Below are 13,092 nucleotides of genomic sequence, written 5' to 3' on the forward strand. Positions count from 1 at the left end.
CTCATCATTATTTACAGGCCTCCAAAATACTCTCCAGCCTTTGCTGAGGAATTTACAGAACTGTTATCAACAATTACCTCAGAGTTTGACTGTTTTGCCATTGCTGGAGATTTTAACATTCACATAGATAATGCAGAAAACAATATGGCAAAAGAAATCAAAACTGTTTTAAAAACTTTTGATCTGACTCAGCATGTACATGGACCCACACACAATCATGGACACACTCTAGATTTACTTATCAGTAAGGGTCTAAACATCTCATCGATTGTTATTAAGGATGTAGCACTGTCTGATCATTTCTGTATTTTCTTTGATATATTGATCTCTCCTGCCACTGAAGCTAGATCTGAGTCTGTCAAGAAGAGATGCTTAAATGAGAACACTAGTGTACTATTTATGAAGGCTATATCCTTAACACCAAGCATATCTGCTGACTCTGTTGATTTTCTCCTTGATTCTTTTAACTCAAAAGTTAAAAGTGCAATTGATGATATTGCTCCTGTGAAAGTCAGGAAGAAGAGTGGCAGACAAAAAGCACCTTGGAGAAAATCAACAGCAGTGCAAAATATGAAAAGACAATGCAGAAAAGCAGAGCGCATGTGGCGGAAGACAAAGCTTGTAGTCCATTATAACATCTACAAAGACAGCCTTCATGTTTTCAATATGGAACTAGGCAAAGCTAGACAGACTTTCTTCTCAAATATTATAAACTGCAATTTAAACAACACACGCACTCTTTTTGCTACTGTAGAGAGACTGACAAACCCCCCCAAGCCAGATTCCCAGTGAAATGCTCTCAAACAGCAAGTGCAGTGAGTTTGCTTCTTTCTTCTCTGACAAAATCAATAATATCAGAAAGGTGATCAGCACATCCTTGAGTTGTGCTGGGGTCAGACAGATCAGACCACCTGAAAAAGTAGTAACTTTGTCTGATTTCAAAAAAAATTATGGCAAAATTTTGGTAGAAACCGTACAGCACCTTAAAACATCAACATGCGCTCTTGACACACTTCCCACATCTTTTTTCAAAAGTGTGTTAAACAGTTTAGAAGCAGATCTTCAAGAAGTGGTAAATGCCTCACTTCTCTCTGGGAGTTTTCCAAACTCCCTGAAAACTGCAGTTGTCAAGCCCCTCCTGAAAAAGAACAATCTGGATAAGACCATATTAAGCAACTATAGACCGATCTCAAATCTTCCTTTCATAGGCAAGATCATTGAAAAAGTTATCTTCAGTCAGCTGAACAAATTCTTAAGCTCGAATGGATACTTTGATAATTTTCAATCTGGTTTCCGACCGCATCACAGCACAGAGACAGCGCTCATAAAGATAATAAACGATATTCGCTTAAATACTGATTCAGGCAAATTATCAGTGCTGGTACTACTCGACCTCAGTGCTGCATTTGACACTGTCGATCATAACATACTTCTTGACAGGCTGGAAAACTGGGTGGGGCTTTCTGGGATAGTCCTAAAATGGTTCAGGTCATACTTAGATGGGAGAGGTTATTATGTGAGTATAGGAGACCATAAGTCTGAGTGGACATCCATGACATGCGGAGTCCCTCAAGGCTCAATTCTTGCGCCACTCCTGTTCAACCTGTATATGCTCCCAATGAGCCAAATAATGAGAAACAACCAAATTGCTTACCACAGCTATGCAGACGACACACAGCTGTACTTAGCCCTATCGCCTAACGATTACAGCCCCATTGACTCCCTGTGCCAATGCATTGATGAGGTCAACAGTTGGATGTGTCAAAACTTTCTTCAATTAAACAAAGACAAAACTGAAGTTATTGCGTTTGGAAACAAAGATGAGGTTCTCAAGGTGAACGCATACCTTCTCTCTAGGGGTCAAACAACTAAAAATCAAGTCAGGAATCTTGGTGTGACACTAGAGTCAGACCTTAGTTTCAGTAGTCATGTCAAAGCAATAACTAAATCAGCATACTATCATCTGAAAAATATTGCAAGAATTAGATGCTTTGTTTCCAGACAAGACTTAGAGAAACTTGTGCATGCTTTCATCACCAGCAGGGTGGATTATTGTAATGGACTCCTCACTGGCCTTCCCAAAAAGACCATAAGACAGTTGCAGCTCATACAGAACGCTGCCGCCAGGATTCTGAGCAGAACCAGAAAATATGAACATATCACACCAGTCCTCAGGTCTTTACACTGGCTCCCAGTTAGATTTAGGATTGATTTCAAAGTATTATTACTGGTATATAAATCATTCAATGGCCTAGGACCTCAATACATATGCTCACTGAATATAAACCCAACAGATCACTCAGATCATTAGGATCATATCAGCTAGAAATACCAAGGGTTCACTCTAAGCATGGTGAGTCTGCTTTTAGCTATTATGCCAGCCGCAGCTGGAACCAGCTTCCAGAAGAGATCAGATGTGCTCCTACAGTGGTCACATTCAAATCCAGACTCAAAACACTTTGTTTAGCTATGCATTTACTGAATGAGCACTGTGCCGCTGTTCGTCCGACTGTACTGTATTGTATTTCATTTTATTTTTCTAAACTTTTTTAATTATTCTTGTTTCTTTTTATTATTTTAATTTCTTCTATGTAAAGCACTTTGAATTGCCATTGTGTATGAAATGTGCTATATAAATAAACTTGCCTTGCCTTGCCTTGGGCCGTATTTATAGCCCTAGCCCCACCCGCTTTCGGCGGGACATGACGTATTGGGCGCGAAGCACCCTCATTGGTTCTGACGTCATGAGGGGCCTCTATCGATAGGCTGGTGCAGTTGCCGCAGAGCAGCCTATGGGCGCGCGAGCTGTCTCGCCCATGTCTGCATGCTGCTGCAATGCGTTTTACATTATTGCAAAATTAAGGATAATTTTTGGCTTCAATATCTCGAGGAAAAGAGGTTTTCCCCTAGCGTAAGATATCTTACGCAAGTACGAGAGAACCTCTCGTAAGAGAACGTAGTAATGTATAATAAATTTAGTTTATATATATGTGTGTGTTTGAATATATAGTGAGTAACGTTAGACTCTGACTGTTTTTATATTTATTTGGCGAGTTTACAAACCTTGTAACGGAGAGCCGAACAAACGGCGGAAGCTTTGATGAGAGGAGCCGTTACTTCAAATCCGATGACGTCGATCAGCTGAGCTTTGATGCGCGCGAGCATCACTGAAGCGTCGACAGCAGAGGAATAGCAGCAGTTTCGTGACAGAATAAAACTTCTCTCCTCCTGGTTCTTCTTCTTCATATTATTAATATTATTATTATTTAGAGTTGTTGTTTAAGGTTTAAATTAATCAATAAAATAGGCCTAAATAAATGTAAGCTACCCAGGTGAAAAAGACGTAGTCTACTGTTAAATGTATTAAAAATGCATTAAAAGTATATTTGTATTGTAGGTCTACTAAAAACACACTCAAGTAAATTTTTAATACATTTAATAGTACGTCTTTTTCACCTGGGTATGTATACTGAATCAAACTTAAGTAGCCTATAATAATAATAATAGGATAATAATAATCTTATTCTGGCCTTACTGAACCATTGGGTTCCTCTAGATGCTGGCTTTAACATAAGAGATCTTCCAGGAACCACTTAAATGTTAAAAGATCTTCCATCAACCCTTTTATCACATTCAAGTTCCTCTATTTCCCCCCAAAGCACTTCGAGGTCTCATGGTAATGAAATGGTGACTCCAGAACCTCTGAACTAAATACAAAGTCCTTAAAGGATCCCATAAGTTCCAGCAAGAACCTAAAAAATTGTCAATGCTCCTCCAGTAACCCTACTATAGGAGAAAGAGCTTTGAGGCACTTAAATTACATTTTGAAGTTCCTTGAGTATCCGACAGGATATTTGAGGCTCCTTTAGTTTTTACAGTGTATATAAAGCACCTACAGGCGGAGGCACTGACAAATGGCTGAAAAAAAAAAGAAGAAAATATACCTTTCAAAAAGATGAAATGAATGTCCATTTAGAGGCGATAGAGCGAAACAAAGATGTAATTTTTAACAGATTTAAAGGATCTCTTTTATTTATTTTTTGTTCATTCATTTAATTTTGATTAAAATTATTAGATTAAATTATTTCTATTTTTTTGTTTTGTTTTCTGACCTTTTTAATTATTTAATTTATACATTAATTTAACCAACAACAAAAAAAGAGTAATAAAGTGTACAATAAAGTACAATCAAAACCTTATATTATAATCACATTGCATTTGAATAAAGTTAAAGGTGTAATCTGCCGGTTGTCCTGCAGGTGTCCTCATAAATCTGTCTTCTTACGATGCACTTGGGGATGTACGATTACTCCAGAGCACTCGTAAGATTTTCAAGTGCTACTTAAGCTACGATGCTTTTGGGAAACAGACCATAATATTAAGATCAGTCGTACGATCGTTTTTACGATCAATTTAGGCTTACGATGCTTTTGGGAAACGCAGCCCAGGGCCGGGTTTCCCGATAACGATGTATCTTAGCTCTTAAAGGGATACTCCACTTTTTTTGGAAATAGGCTCATTTTACAACTCCCCCAGAGTTAAACAGTTGAGTTTTACCGTTTTCGAATCCATTCAGCCGATCTCCGGGTCTGGGGGTCCCACTTTTAGCATAGCTTAGCATAATGAATTGAACACTGATATGGCTAGGAACTATACTCTCATTCCTGCGTAATAATCAAGAAACTTTGCTGCAGTACCATGGGTGAAGCAGGCGTAATGATATGACGCAGCGCCTGAAAATAGTCCCCAGCTCAGTAGCCTATTATCAGGCAGCATGCGCTGCATCATATCATTACGCCTGCTGGACTCATGGTACTGCAGCAAAGTTTCTTGATTATTACGCAGGAATGAGAGTATAGTTCCTAGCCATATCAGCCTAGAAAATCGCAACTTTTCATTTTCCGTCGGTCTTAGTACACGGTTTAACTACAGAAGAGTCAAGTTTTAAATAGGAAAAATATTGAAACTCTTTGTTCATTTTTTTGAGAGAGATGCTAACGGTCTTGTCCGGTTCAATTCATTATGCTAAGCTATGCTAAAAGTGGGACCCCCAGACCCGGAGATCGGCTGAATGGATTCGAAAATGGTAAAACTCAACTGTTTAACTCTGGGGGAGTTGTAAAATGAGCCTATTTCCAAAAAAAGTGTAGTATCCCTTTAAGAGCGCTCTCTACGTGCAAGGTTACGAACGGCAGGTGTCCTCATAAATCTGTCTTCTTACGATGAACTTGGTGATGTACGATTACTCCAGAGCACTCGTAGATCTACGAAGATTTTCAAGTGCTACTTAAGCTACGATGCTTTTGGGAAACAGACCGTAATATTAAGATCAGTCGTACGATCGTTTTTACGATCAACTTAGGCTTACGATGCTTTTGGGAAACGCAGCCCTGAACAGTTCTCTCTTCTCAGCGGCGCAGAATTCGTGCATTTCCTCTGTGAAATTCAGGTTTGTGTATGTTTTATTTTATCTATAAAATCATTACTGTGCTTTAAATAATTGTATTTAATGCAAAACAACATAGAGGCGTAATGTGACACCTAAACGAGAGTCGCACCAGTCTTTTCGCGTGATTGAAATGCCTTGCATAAAAGGCTTTATTCCTAATGATAATGAATATAATTAATTTGGATGATAAAATGTCCTCAGAACTGTGCACTGTTTGTTTATTGGCAGGTTATGGAGTCAGTCACTCTCAGTATCTTTCGGCTATGAGTGAAACGCAGGACGGCGGTCTAAAGTTAGAAGTTCACCCGCAGAGCGCGTCTGCTCTGACATCTCCGGCGCGAGAGCCAGCGCTGATCCGGTGGAAATTGGACAACAGACAGGGCTGCGTTTCCCAAAAGCATCGAAAAGATGCGAAAGTTCGTCGAGACAAACTTTAAGTTGGCTTGAGAAAGTTTGGACCAGAAAGTTTGAAGAAGTTTAAGTAGTCTGAAGTTTAAATTAGTTTAAAGTTTAAATTTATTTGAAGTTTAATTTAGTTTAAAGTTTATTTTAGTTTGAAGTTTAAATTAGTTTAAAGTAGTTTGAAGTTTAAATTAGTTTAAAGTTTAAATTAGTTTAAAGTTTAAATTCATTTGAAGTTTAAATTAGTTTAAAGTTTAAATTAGTTTGAAGTTTAAATTAGTTTAAAGTAGTTTAATCAAATTTAATTTTAATTTCAAATTTATTGTGAAATTAACTTAATAATTATACATTATACATATTAACAATTATACATTTTATATCTTCCAGCTTACCTCTAATAATCTGCTGTGTAGGAGCTGCGTCTGCTCCGCAATGAAGTGGGTTGTGGCTGTGAGCAGCTTTTAAGGGATTCAGGTTCCGCGCATCTCGTGGTCAATTTGCCCGTTTTGATAAATATTTGTAACTTGTAGGCTAATTTTGTTTATTTATTGTAATGAATATTTTAAACGTGTGATTCATTTTATTTATTGTAATTAATATTTTTAGCTTGTAATTAATTTTATTTTAAATGAAAGGCTGTCCGCAGCTTTTAACGGACTCATCTCTCCTGCGCTGTTATGGGTAGGCCTAATGCCTAAACATTCCCTTTTGATGAATAGTTTTAACTTGTAAGGATTTAAATTTAAAATAAATCCCTATTAAAACGTATTTGCCTTTGCTATTCATTGTTTTATTAAATTAATTACAGATCAAAAACGATCTGACGAAACCATGTTGTCCCAAATCGACACAGATTTTTTTTTTTTTTTTACTGACTTCTGACAAGTAGGCTAGTTGTTGCCTAATGTACCCTATTAATTAAACCTTTCTGGGTTTTTTTTTTTTTTATTAAATTAATTACGGACTAATTAATTAAGTGGACTGTGGCTGTGCCAGCTTTTAACGGACGCGCATCTCCTGCGCGGTCTGTGAGTGCGCGGGCGCGTTTTTATTTTTATTTATTGTAATAAATATTTTAAATTTGTAATTAATTGTATGTATTGTAATGAATATTTGTAACTTGAAATTCATTTTATTTAAAATAAAAGGCTTTGTACAGCTTTTAACGGACTCTGGCGGCGCGCATCTCATGCTTTCTCTGTGTGTGTGTGCACCGGCTACAATGTACTTACTGTACAAATGTACTTAATGTACAAATTTAAATCCCTATTAAATCTATTTTGCCTGCAATTTTTGTATTAAAGTAATTACGGATGTTTAAAACCGATCCACACGGATTTCCTATTACCCTTTTTGCTGACTTCGAACTTGTCTAATTGTTGCCTAATTAAACCTTTCCGATTTTTATTACGGACGAGCCACCATTTGTTATGCCCAGTGGCTTTAAAGGGTTGCAAAACATTCTGTGTCGTTTTGATGAATTTTGAATTTTATTTAAAATAAAAGGCTGTGCGAGGCTTTTAACGGACTCTGGCTGCTCGCATCTCCTGTTCTGTGAGCACGCGCGTTTTTATAAATATTTTTAACTCCTAATTAATTTTATTTATTCTAGTATTTTATATTTAAAATAAATCCCTATTAAATGTATTTTTACTAATTAAACTTGGGTATTAGGTTTTAGTATTTAAACGAATGTAACGGCTGGCCAATTAGACTGTTGAATGCTGCATAACTAATGAGCGATCATTCTGGAATTTTCCAGGCCTGCTGTTTGCGTTGGGTGAGTAAGAAAAGATGTCTTAAGTAATTAAAATGTGTGTGGGTCAACGATTTGAATGCAGTTAAACGTATTGGATTATAAATGTTTATAACTGCTGAAACACGAATAATAGTTTATTTCCATTAAGCATTGCGATATTATGTCTCTCGTCTTGAGGAGGATTGTGTAACGATTTCTGTCTTCCGTCTAATTTGTTCGTTATGTTAAAAACATTCACTTATATCCCTAGTATTCGTTATTTTGATATTAGATTGAACTTTTTGTTCCTGTTTAATGCGGACGCCGTCAGATACGCTTTTGGTAAACGTAACGTTAATATCGGTTTCATTCATACTCGACGCCGGGGGGCGCTGAAAGTCCACAAGTTAGACTAAAGTCAGTCATAAAACACATGAATCAGTCACGAATCGTTCCAGGGCACAAAAACGAGCCGCACCTGCGGCTGATCTGATTGCTCGATAAGCAATCACACCAGAACAGTAGACACAGAATGAACAGGCGAACCTGCGAACCGTGACACACTTATTTTCCACAATGTTCTGTACACAGATGTAAAGTACAGTAGGCTACAATGTACTTACTGTACAAATGTACTTATGTACAAATTTGTACATTAAGTACAAATATTCCTCTCATAAATTACACTTTATGTCAAATAGTATACAGAAAACTGACACTTTCAAGTGCATTAAGGCACACCACATTGTGCACATTTTTAAAAAGTGCACTTACATATGTTTAGAAATATTGTCATTAAAGTGTACTTGCTTTAACTAAAACTTAAGTGAGGTTTATTACAAAGTGCATTTTCTAAAAGTGCACTTACATGTGTTTAGAAATATTGTCATTAAAGTGTACTAGTTTTAAAACTTAAGTAAGCTTTATTACAAAGTGCAATATCTAAAAGTGCACTCAAGCATGTTTAGAAATATTGTCATTAATGTATCCTTGCTTTAAGTAAAAATTAAATACCCAGGTGAAAAAGACGTAGTATTAAATGTATTGAAATACAAATAGTATGTTTATAATACATTTGTATTACCAACATGCTTATTTGAAGTGCATTAAAAATACATTGAATTGCATTTTAATATATTTATAAAAAGTATACTAGAAGTACATTGGCAATAAATATATGCTTAATTATATTTTAAATAAATATGCTAAACACAAGCATAATTTTAATATATTTCTAACAAATGCACTAGAAGTACATTGGTAATAAATATATGCTTAATTATACTTTTAAGAAATATGCTAAACACAAGCATAATTTCTAGGTAAGATTTGTATTACATTTACGTTTACTTTGCCAGTCGTATTTTTGAATATAATTTAAATATATTTCTAACAAATGCACTAGAAGTACATTGGTAATAAATATATGCTTAATTATACTTTTAAGAAATATGCTAAACACAAGCATACTTTTAATATCTATATTTATCTATATTTAAAAATTTTTTTTATCTAACGTTAATAGAAAACTTAACGTTAACTGTTAGTGTTGTTTTTATTTTTTCCCCATCTTCAAGTTTGCATGACGTGTGACATTTGGAACCTCATTATGTTTCTAGGTAAGATTTGTATTACATTTACGTTTACTTTGCCAGTCGTATTTTTGAATATAATTTTAATATATTTCTAACAAATGCACTAGAAGTACATTGGTTATAAATATATGCTTAATTATACTTTTAAGAAATATGCTAAACACAAGCATACTTTTAATATATTTCTAACAAATGCACTAGAGGTACATTGGTAATAAATATATGCTTAATTATACTTTTAAGAAGTATGCTAAACACAAGCATACTTTTAATATATTTCTAAAAAGTGCACAATAAGTAGGCTACATTGGTAATAAATATATGCTTAGTTAAATTTATAAGAAATATGCTGAACACAATCATACCATTTGTGTGAAGTTTTAGTGTATTTTAAGAAAACATACTTATGTTGCTCTTACTTAAAGTACATTTGTGTAACTTGTGTAAGAACATAGCAAAATGATTAAGCTTTTAGTGTGTTTAAAGTACTTTAAACACTTAGGACTAGTGCAATATATTTGTAATATTTATGATTTTAATATTTTAGATTTTTGTATAATGTACCAACTTCTAATGTATTATAAACATTTGTCAACTATTATTAAGCATTGTAATAAGCACTTAAAATTAATGTTGTTCACTTTTACTTGTTTGTAGGCTATACTTGTAAAAGGGTGTTGTCCATTACATGATATGTTTTTACTACTACTGAAATTCCCACAAGGATATCAACATCATATTATTTTAAATGCATCATATGGCGCTTTTCCATTACCAGTACTGACTCGACTCGACTCGACTCAGCTCGGCTCGGCTCGCTTTTCGCTCCGTTTTCCATTGCAGATAGTACCTCCACAATAGTACCTGGTCGTCATAGCGACGCCGCAGGAAACTGCCGTGACTTAATCTTTTACGCGAGACGCGCGAGATACACCCGCTACCCACACACACAGGACAATGGAGGAAATCGAGTGTATTTTTATTCAGGATACTCCAGCTGTGTCCCAAAGTGAAGGCTGCATCCTCCGAAGGCCGTATTTGAAGGCCGGATGGCCGTATTTGAAGGCCGATTGCGTCACCGCGGCGCGACGAAGGACGTCCCAATTCAAAGGCTGCATCCTTGGAAGGTCGCATTTGAAGGCCGATTGCGTCACGCGGCTCGATGAAGGCTGTCCCAATTCAGTTCTGCATCCTCCGAAGTCCGTATTTGAAGGCCGGTTGCGTCATCGCGCCGCGACGAAGGCTTCCCTGATTCAAAAGCGACGCCAAATGCACCCTTCGTTTCCCCGTGAAAAGAAGGATACATAAATGGACACTTAGCGGCCTATTCTACCCTATTCTACCCCATAAGTCATTGCGCGCCGTTGACGACAGCATTTATTTACTTATTTTTAAAGGCGGCCGAGACTAGAGATCGGTGGTGGACAGCAAATTCACATTTAAATGTAAGTATTATGTTTTAATTTACTCAAATAGCTAGCGAAACCAGAGTTAAATTTCTTATAAACTTCTTCTTAACTCCTTCGTCACCATTGCGTGGCTACATTTATCATGTAGTTTTAGGCAAAACTTGTGGTAATAACGTTATTAGTTTAACGACCTATTTGTAATATTTGCACTTGTGTATTATAAGAAATATCACTCACCCAATAAAGCCCAAAATAATAAGAAAAGCAGTAGATAAGGCAATGGGGTTTCACTTTTATGTGTTTTTGTAGTGCTGTCATGCTATTTGGTTTTAACCAAATTTTAGTATACAGAAATATGATTTCTTAAGTATTTTGTATGCATGTCTTGATGTGTCATATTTTGCAGTGTTAACAATGCACTTAAGATTGCTCCTCTGTGTTAAGTACCCTTTTCTGCTTTTTTTAGAACAATTCAGGAAAAAATGGGTTTATATATATATATATATATAAGAAAAGTAATACACACATCTTTGCTGAAATGTATTGTCCTGTTGTTGTTAACAAGCCATGGTTCATTTGCTCTGCCTTTAGGATTGCAAGTGTCCTGGGACAGGAGAGGGTGTGAGTGGGAAACCCACTGCTGAAACTTGGCCCTGGTTTGTCCTCATGGATGAGGTGTTGGGACAGAGGCATTGCACCAACCCCCCTGTCCTCATCGCCTCAATCCCTGAGGACAGACCAGGGCCGAGTTCAGTAGTGGGTGCCCACGGTGAGGAGGAGCCAGGGGCAGCAGCACCAGCACCACCAGTAGCACCAGCAGGAGCACCAGCACGAAGGCGGCGAGACAGGACGGGTTTTTGAACTTGATCAGAGAAGAAATGCAACTACAGAGGGAGGCAGAGGCGAGGAGTGCACAGGAAAGAAGGGAGAGGATGGACAGGCTGTTTTCTCTTCTTGAGAGAATGATTGAAAAATGTTCTACATATTCTTGTTTAACTTTTTTCACTTTTATTTTTTAAAATAAAAATTATGTACATTTATTTTTATGCTACTTTAATTGTGTAAATAAAAGAGAATGAATTGTTCTGGACATTGTTTATTTTTGTAATGACAGTAATACTTTCTGCATGAAACAAATTCTATACCTTTTTATTTTTTCAAATAAAATTGGTAAATGAAAATCATTTGTTCTATAGGCTACATTAAAGCACTTTTTCCAACTATTTACAAAATACGTTAAACATATCAAAATCAACATAAACATTTAATTTTACAATACATAAAATAAGAAAAAAATTATGTAGACTCTATTGAGCTGAGCTGCTGGACCGGGATGGGCTGCCCCTAAGGCCTCCTGCTGGTGGGACATCATCTGGGATTGTCTCCAGAGCGTTTGAGTGCATATTTCCACTATCCACTAAGTTGTCTACCAACAGGTTTGCAGGGCTGATTCAATCGACGGCTTTCTGAAAAAAGTACTTTTAATAACTACTGCATTTATATTAGGCTACTACTGCATTACTGCGTATATGTTGCATTTTACTTCTGTATATTTTCAATATACAGTAATATCTGGTTGTTACATTATATAGCTACTTTTGTGTAGTTTAATGTAATCATATTGTGATGTGAGGAAAAAAGTACTTCAGTAGGTTACTTCACATTTGTAAGTGAATACTTAACGAAATATGCAGTTCCGAAAATTAAAGTAACAAAATTAGTCACAATATTAACAAATTGTTGCTGCAGCGTCCCATATCAAAGGGCGCATCTGACGCGCTCGGACCGGTCTAGCCTACGAAGGATTGTTCTTGTCGCCTGGCAACTGTGACAGCTGCCAATGACGAGCGCGAGAAATACTGGACTTTTTATATTCAATTGGGTTTTGTATTCAAACAGGGCTAAACCGAAAATACATGACCTGGCAGTGCCGGGGCTAAAACATCCTCACCATGTCCTCAAGTAAAATATAAAACATAAAAATGACAATAGCCAATTCTGGCTCCATAGCTGTTTACTGTATCAAAATGAATGATCAGGATAGTAGCTGTCCTCTCGCACTGTTGCTTGGCGCCAGGAGCGGTGATCGGGAACACCTGGCTGCGCAATTAGGAAATCCAAGGAAGGCTACATGGAGCGTCCTTCAGAGGACGCATAGGCTGCATCCTTGAAGTCTGCGTCCTTCGAAGGATGCAGCCTTCAACATTGGGACACAGCTTCCGTCTGGTGCGTGCAATGATGACGCAGTGAATAGTGACGATTCTCTCTGACCAATCAGCAGTCTGCTGTGTTTTCACGTCACATTTTAGTATCGCCTCAGCTCGCTCAGAACCGCGCCGGAGGTGGTACGAAAAAAAGTACCTGGAAGCAGGTACAGGTACAACTTTTACACAGTGGAAAACCAAACAGAGCCGAGTCGAGTCGAGCCGAGCCAAGCCGAGGCGAGCTGGTACTGTGTAGTGGAAAAGCGCCAATAGATACATTTTCCAAAGACGTTTA

The 13,092-nt window shown here is 36.9% G+C and overlaps 1 protein-coding gene and 1 long non-coding RNA gene across 2 annotated transcripts in view; one reads left to right on the forward strand and one right to left on the reverse strand.

Moving 5' to 3' along the window:
• The window catches only part of LOC309487005 (uncharacterized protein), a 344,782-nt gene that overhangs the window by 230,745 nt on the left and 100,945 nt on the right, over nt 1-13,092 (reverse strand). The window lies entirely within an intron of this gene.
• LOC309487037 overlaps nt 1-13,092 on the forward strand; it is a 206,986-nt gene that overhangs the window by 79,507 nt on the left and 114,387 nt on the right. The gene's annotated exons all lie outside the window — the stretch shown is intronic.

The sequence above is a fragment of the Leuciscus leuciscus genome (assembly GCF_965113295.1).
Source record: "Leuciscus leuciscus genome assembly, chromosome: 22".
In the NCBI taxonomy this organism is placed as follows: domain Eukaryota; kingdom Metazoa; phylum Chordata; class Actinopteri; order Cypriniformes; family Leuciscidae; genus Leuciscus; species Leuciscus leuciscus.